This window comes from Octodon degus, unplaced genomic scaffold (genome assembly GCF_000260255.1).
Source record: "Octodon degus isolate 3935 unplaced genomic scaffold, OctDeg1.0 scaffold00168, whole genome shotgun sequence".
Taxonomy (NCBI): Eukaryota; Metazoa; Chordata; class Mammalia; order Rodentia; family Octodontidae; genus Octodon; species Octodon degus.
The window spans coordinates 5,835,785-5,843,727 of NW_004524744.1; positions in this window are offsets into that span (position 1 = coordinate 5,835,785).

Genomic DNA, 7,943 nt, shown 5'->3' on the forward strand with positions numbered 1-7,943 from the left:
ATCTCATGTAATATGCCAATTTTCTCCATAAATGGCCCCAATTTAAAAGTAGCTATTTATCATATGTTGTTTGGTAAGCTGGTTGTTGGAAAGCCTGAAAACATTTGCTTTCAAAGAATAGTGTTATTTGTGGTAACTAGCTTCTCAAGACAGACCACGAGAATTCCGTCATGTATACTGTAATAATGCACAAACATAGTACTGGATAATGGGGTAGTATAAATTGTTTTGGCAAAATAGAATCTTATTATCCTATATAGCAGTGCTTTTCAAATTGTGGGTTATAGCCCATGAAATCAATTTGTGGGTCTTTACTAGTTTATTTTCTAATGAAATAAAAGAAATGGGATGGAGAGGAAAGAATTGCAAAGAATTCTTTATAATGTTATAAAGAACTATAAAGAAAAGTCTTATTCTTACGACTGCACCCATGTTATAGATATAAATAGCTAAGGACTTCTGGGATTGCAATGCAAAATGTTTCTTACTGTGCATCATAGTTAAAACAGTTTGGGCACAGGGACTGGAGTTCGATACCCTGCACCACGTGCAGTGCCCGCCCCACCCGAGGGCACACTGAGCCAGCCACTGAGAATGGGAAGGGGCTGGCCAAATAGCTCAGCAGACTAAAGCACCTGCTTAGGCAGGTGCAGTGACTACGGTTCGATCCCTGGTGCGCCGTGCCTGAGACAGTGATGGAGACTGGGAATAGTGGCACCCACCTGTTATCCCAGCACTTGGCTGAAAATAGGAGGATCAATATGAGTCCAATCTGTGGAGTGGGACCCTGTAGACCCTGTACTAAACAGATTTTTTTTTTAAAAGAGACTGGGCATGGTAGCGCAAGCCTATAATTCCAGCCCTGGGGAGGCTGAAAACAGGAGGAGCACTATGAGTCCAAGCTGCATAGTGAGACCCTGTACCAAATACATTTAAAAAAAAAAAAAGTGTCAGTATCTCTTAGTGAGGCTTCTGTGGGGAAGGACAGAGTGTTTGAATGAATGAATGAATGAATGAATGAATGAATGAATGAATGAATGAATTTGTAAACACATAAAGAATGGAGAGATAGGATGTTAGTAATACACCTCTCAGTCACAGTCTTACTACTTGCAATAGTTCACTCCAGCATTCCAACACTAGTAAGGCAGTGGGGACATAGTTCATTCAGCTGCAGTCACTTAGGCGTGGCTCCCATGGCCTGGAACAGGTTATCTGACAGAAATAGAAACTATAAAGACAGAAGAATAGGACACGTTTTCACAAGTGATGTGGTTTGGACTCTAGCAACTGGGTTTTGTGGATAGGAGGTTGGGTAAAATAGAATTGTTCTATTTTTTAACAAAACTACAGAATGTCCAGTTAATTCTGAAGTTCAGATGAACAACAAATAATTTAACAACAAAGAAAGTTATGAACCTCCAAAGCTAGAAGATCAATTTGATTCATCAGACATTTATTTGATGGAAAACAACTTACAAAAAAGAAAGGTGAAAGAGAGAGAGAGAGAGAGAGAGAGAGAGAGAGAGAGAGAGAGAGAGAGAGAGAGAGAGAGAGAAAGAAAGAAAGAAAGAAAGAAAGAAAGAAAGAAAGAAAGAAAGAAAGAAAGAAAGAAAGAGTGGAAGGGTAAAAATGAATAGAATAGTTTCTGACAAGGAAAAGGTCAGACACAAGCAATAGTCTCATTAAGTAACATGAGTTGAACACTAATTTATGGACATTAATTCATTCAGCCCTCACTACTTCCCTTGAGCAATACTATTACCCTTTAAAGATATAACTAACACATAAAGAAGTTCAGTGACAAAGTTATGCTCAGTCTCTGGAAAACACAGAGACATTGCATGGGTTTGTGGTAAAGGGCTGCACATTGTCAAGCAGTGGAACTAGAGGTAAGACCTGAAAGAAGTTTTGGAAGCAACCCAAATACCCATCAGCTGAGGAACGGATGAAAAAAGATGTGGCATATTTATACAATGGAGTATTACTCAGCTATACAGAAAGACAAACTCGAGGCTTTTATAGGTAAATGGATGCAACTAGAGACCACACTCACAAGTAAAATTTATCAGCCCCACATGTGTAAACGTTGTATTGTCTCCTTAGTGCAAAAACCTGAAAGAGTAAATAAAATCTGAAAGGTATACTAGCTACTGTGAAAAGGAAAGAAAACTGTTCAAATGGAAGGAACAAGTGGGATGAGGGAAAGGAGAAAAGAAAGAAAGGAGGAAGGAAAAAATATACATACACACAAGAGAGCTAAGATAATTGTACTAGCAATTTCTATTGGTTTATTGATTAATTTAAGGTTTTTTTATTTTTGCTTTTTTCTTTTCTGTATTTTAGGGAAGGGTCTAAAAGATGTTCAGAGTCTCACTACTATATTAGACTCATAGTGATTCTCCTGTTCACAGCCTTCCAAGAACTGGGATTACAGGTGTGTGCCGCCACGCTCAGTCTCAATTGCCACTTCAGCATGCCCCGGGGCAGGGCCGACAGCGCAGGCCCAGGGATCGAACCCCCGGGCCTGCATCCACTTGCAGGTGCTTTAATCTGCTGAGCTATTTGGCCGGCCCTTGTTTAACTTGTTTGACCAATTTTGCATGCTTATATATAGTAATCTAAACAACTACATTGAAAACAACAATATGCAATATGGCACCCACTGTTGATTCCCTATCAGCTTGTTTTGAAATTCTTTATCATTTTTTATAGTTTTTAATTTTTATTATTTTCTTTAAAATTAAAAAAATAAGACCCTAGCTGAAGCTTGTAGGCAGATCAAACAGCAGGTGAGAGTTAGGGGAAGAATGATCCAGACAATGGAGTGCCTTGGAGGTGAGAGGACATCACCGAGAAACAGGAATAGACTTAAGGGACTGAAATACTGAGAATACAGTAGGAGGAAGGCAGGAAGACCAGACAGAGAGCACACTGCGGAGGAGGTCTGTGTACACTGCAGAATCTGTCTGTGATGGCAAACCACCAAAAACCTGTGATAACCAAATGGGCACCACTGTGAGTCGGGCGATTAGAATGATAATTAGCAAGAGTGAAAAAGATGGGGTGGATGAGCCAAACATCGGAGGGCAAGAAACCAGGTAAATCAGTACAGATGGCTGAAAAGTGCTCTGGTAAAGAGTCTACCTAGCATTCACTCCCCAGATCAGACCCTGAGTAAGTGAGTGAGGTTGGCCAGTTCATAGAACCATTATGAGTGCTGACTTCCTCCTTTATAAAAGAAGAATAACAGTATTACTTACCTTATGGCATTATTGGAGGGCTAAACCAAGACAGCACACAAAATGCTCATGCTGCACCGGAAGCTGTCCTTTCCTCTCACAGGAACACTCAGTCCCATCAACCTTGGAGGGAACATCTCTGGGAGTAAGAAACTCCTGTCATCCCACCAATAGCATAATGAGGCAAATGAGAGAACGAGGATTGATCTTTCCTTGTTCCACAAAAGACAATATCAGGGAAATCCCAGTAACCACGTTAGCTATAGCTAAATGAGGTGGATGAGCTCTGACATGAAAACAACCTCAGTTTGCCTCCTCATGGAAACACACTCTACTAGTGATCTTAAGCAAAGTTCTTAAACTTAATTTTCTCATCTGCAAAACATGATTGATTTAGATGATATTATGTCATGGGAACATCGGGAGAAGAGCTGTGATCATGTATACGATGTCTTAGAAAAAAGCCTGGACCAAAGTAGGTGAGAACTGTCAGTCATTGTGTATTATGCATAAATTAAAATAGAATCATAATTGCTGTTAGGCAGAAACACTGATGGAGTCAGAAAACAAATATAGTGGGTATGCAAAATTGTTGTCAAAGACTTGGTGTGCAAACTTAAATACTAAGAAGAATTAATGTAAAGAGTAACAAGACAACCACTAAGACACTTAGTTTCCAACATACACCTCAGTCCTTAGCCTCTGGACATGGGATGGCCAGGCACACATTGGCTCTGGTTTCAATCAGTGATGTTTTTGTCCCCATGTTCACCATAATCTGTCCCCCATTTTCCTAGATTCAGGTCTCAGGCAGAGTCTCCTCAGTCCACCCCTAACTGACCTGCAGGGCATGAAACTTCCTCTCTGGCCACATTGCAGCCAAGATGAAACCAAAGACCATTCATTATGAAAAATGCCTGTATCTTCTCCTAAACTCTCTGAAACTGAAGGGAAACTCCAAAGTCAGAATTATGAAATTTAATGCAAAACTTTTCCCAATGTCCTAGAACTTTCATTTTTAGGAAATAAACATTTAGAAAAGTTTGAGAATATCATTCCTACCCACTTACGTACCTCCCAGATATAGGGAGCGTGATGGCAGCCTTCTCACTCACAAGCAAAAGTGTGCTGAAGGGGCTCTTGAGCAAAAGGCAAGCATCCTCCCAGCACATTCCTGACTCAGCTCATCTCTTTGGGGACCAATTTTCTCAAAGGTAGGAAGAGCATGATCACTGAACTTCTACAGCAACACTGGCTAAACATGACAGATACTTAGCTGGCGCCATAGCACATGCTTGTAATCCCAGTACTCTTGGAGGCTGAGATAGGAGGATCACAAGTTGGAGTCCAGATGGGGCAGTTCAGCAACTTAATGAGACCTTGTCTCAAAATAAATAATAAATGCTAGGGATGTGGCTCAGTGCAAAAGTCCTGGGTTTGGGCCCGGTACCACCACTACCAGAAAAAGTTATGTCTGAGTGGTGTGTTTTAGGTCAACTCTACCCATGCTAAACCAACCATTGGTCAAAAGATGTAAAGAACAGATGCTACAAGTAGCTTTTGCCTCTCTTTAGAAGGGTGGAAAACACTACAAAGCAAGATGGAAGAGCTACCAAGAATTGAGGGAAATTCCTTCCCCTGGAACTCTTCAGTAACAAATAGTCACTCTTTTATATATTTTTCTAATTGTCTAAATAATTATGGCTAGTTTGGGTAGGTTCACACAAACAGCTGCAAACCAATCATTCCTTAAAGTTAAGGTAAGGTATCTATTGGGTAGAGGGTATAAAAGGTAGGAATATGCAACCAAAAGGTACTGTACATAACCAAAATCATTGATCATGAGTTTTGGTAATTCTTTTCTCTCTGAAAAGAGAAGAAAAGCAAAGAAAAAAAAAGTCAATTTTATTGGAGTATTTCAGACTCCACAAAGACCCCCGAATTCTGACAAACATTTCACAGAGAAGCAAATGGGCTTTTCACTGTGCATGTCAAAGGAGACTGCCAATTTTCACTGCAAGCCTGGAAAATTTTGCTTTTCTGCTGTCTGCATTTTGTAGATTTCAGGCTACCAACTGCCCAGGCATCTCAGCCTGGTTTCTCCCACTCCCCTCTTTTTTCCAAGCTCCTCCTGATCATCTACCACTGGTATCTCCCTGCTTAAAAACCATTTGGTCACACAGCATGGCTTACTGGTTGGACAATTCAAACTCCAGAGGGAAAGGAATATTTTCGTAAGAACACCCGCAGCTGTCCATGGTGAGCAAGAACTCACTAGCATCAAGGGAGGATCCTAAGAGCTGGGAACCTGAAGAGATGGCATCCTGTATCCATCAGAGAAGGGACCAATTTCTGCCTCTCTGTCCATCAGGAAACTGTTGAAAGGCACTTGGGGGTAGCTCTGAGGGCTGCTGGGAAGTCTGAAGCCCTATCTCTGTGTGGGGAACACATCCACAAGGACCACAGAGCTGGTTAACCTGTCCACAGCCACAGCCCTCTCCGGTCCAGGCCTGCTTGTTGGGTCGTCTGAGAGGGCAGGGAAGGCAGCTAGAGACAAAGGACACTGTTCTGACTGTAGAGATCTGGGGATCACCGTGGGAAGCCCTCCCTGCTGCATGCCAACACGAAACTGTGGAAGCCACGGAACCCCCAAGAGGATGAAAGACCAAGCCCACCAGCTTCTCCCAAGTTCCCCTCCCCAGAGCCGCACACGGCAGAAGCATGCTCGCCACCCCAGACAGGTGTGAGCAGTCACAGGTACGTGCCTCTGACACGGAGCTGCGGTGTTGACCGAATGTGGCAACTCGCTTCTCACCCTCCTCACCCCCAGTGACGAAGAAAGGAGTTGACATCCACGCACCGAGTCCACACTGCCCTGGAGCTTGGGGGCGGGGAGCCGTTCAGAAGGGAGAAAGGAGCCTTTTGGCAGAAAGCCATTGGTTCCTCACCTTTCAGACTAGAAGGGGAAACCCAAGCAGGCATTGAAGAGGGGCTGCCGCAGGCTGCTGCTTCTTAGACATCCCTGCCATTTAGGTAAAGAGCAACTCGCAAAAGTCGTCTAGACCGGGGAGACGTGCTCACCTGGCAAGTGGGGAAGGAAAACAGCAAGGACGTGGCGAGAACCAGCCAGGCTGGCCTTCTAGCTGGGGCTGCGGTCCTCCGCGTCTCGCCCCCTTTCCCTACAGTCCCCGGAGCCAGGTGCAGACCGGGAGGGGCCCGGCCACCTGTCCCCGCGGTCCTGGGTAGCCGCGGACCACGCCCTCCACCTACCTCCAGGGCGAGCGAGGCGCCCTTGCCCGGCAGCGCGCAGCCCAGCAGCTCGGCGAGAAACTTTGCCATAGACCGTGGCGAGGCCGGCTCCGTGCTCCCGCCCGGCCGCGTCCGCCCGGCCCTGCCAGCCGCGTCGCCGTCGCCTTCGCCGCCAGGCGAGGAGGGAGGGGCCGCTGAAGGGGCGGGGGCAGGCGGCCGCGGGGACGCTGGGGACCCGAGCCTGCAGAGGACGGGGACACCGGGGCTGGATGTTCCGTGGGCCCGGTGACCTGCCTGGCCTCCGGCTCGCGCAGCCCCGCCCTGCCCTGAGGTGGGGGTCTCGGACCACAACGGGCAGCCACAGGTGAGACTCCAGCCAGCCGGAAAGGCGACTTTGCAGGTGCGGAGCCAGATGTCACTGCTCCCTCCCAGGCCTGGGTTTTCAGCCTGGAGAATCAAGGGTGGCAAGGCCAGGCCCCACTCAGACACTGCTGTGGGCCCTGCGCCTCTTCCCACCCAGTCAGCCGTCTCCTACCCAGGAGAAGCCCCCAGGGACACTGGGAATATTTATTTGCACCCTCGTGGCTGTATATTCCTAAATTAAGCGTGCGCAGGAATGACATGCTTAAACTTAATGAGCTTTGAGGCCACCCTGGAATCTGCCGTAGTATTATAGGCACCCCGGGAGACCCCTGACCAGAGCCGTGACCAGGGGAAAGGATGGGGAGCAGTCCCACCCTGCCCCGTGGGATCCTGAGCTCAGCCCTCAGGATAGCAGGAAAAGCACTAGAATCTGTGATGGGAAGGACCCAAGAGAAAGTTTGTTCAAATCCTCCAATTTTATACCCAGGGCAAAAAGAACTGGAAAAGTCTTTATTATTCTGTCAAAGAGTACTGCGTGAGCAACACTGACGGCGGCGTAGAGTAGGCGCTGGATAAACGCTTGTTGGACAAATAGAAGATGAGAAAGCCTAGTAGTGAAGGCTGTGACCAGATTTCCCGATTCTCTTTCTGGAATTCCAGCTGGCGCAGCCAAACACTGCATTCAGGGGACAGAAGTGGAAGGAAAGAAGTTAAACTACATTAGTTTAAATGCATCATCTCAGTACTTCTAAATTTTCAGTCAAGTAAGATTTACAATACAGAGATTATCAAGTGCATAAAGCATAAAAGAACATGAAGTTACCTGGGCATGCTGGCTTGTGTCTGTAATCCCACCGCTCTGAAGGAGCTCATGTTGAGGCTTGCCTGGTCAAGGTGGTAAGATCTGGTCTCAAAATAATAACAATAATAATAATAATAATAATAGTAGTAGTAGTAGTAGTAGTAGCAGCAGCAGCAGCAGCAGCAGCTGTGCTCATGTCAAGTGTGGTGGTGCAGGCCTGGAATCCCATCACTGTGAGGTAGGAAAGTGACAAGTTTGAGCCCAGCCTGAACAAATTAGTATCTAGG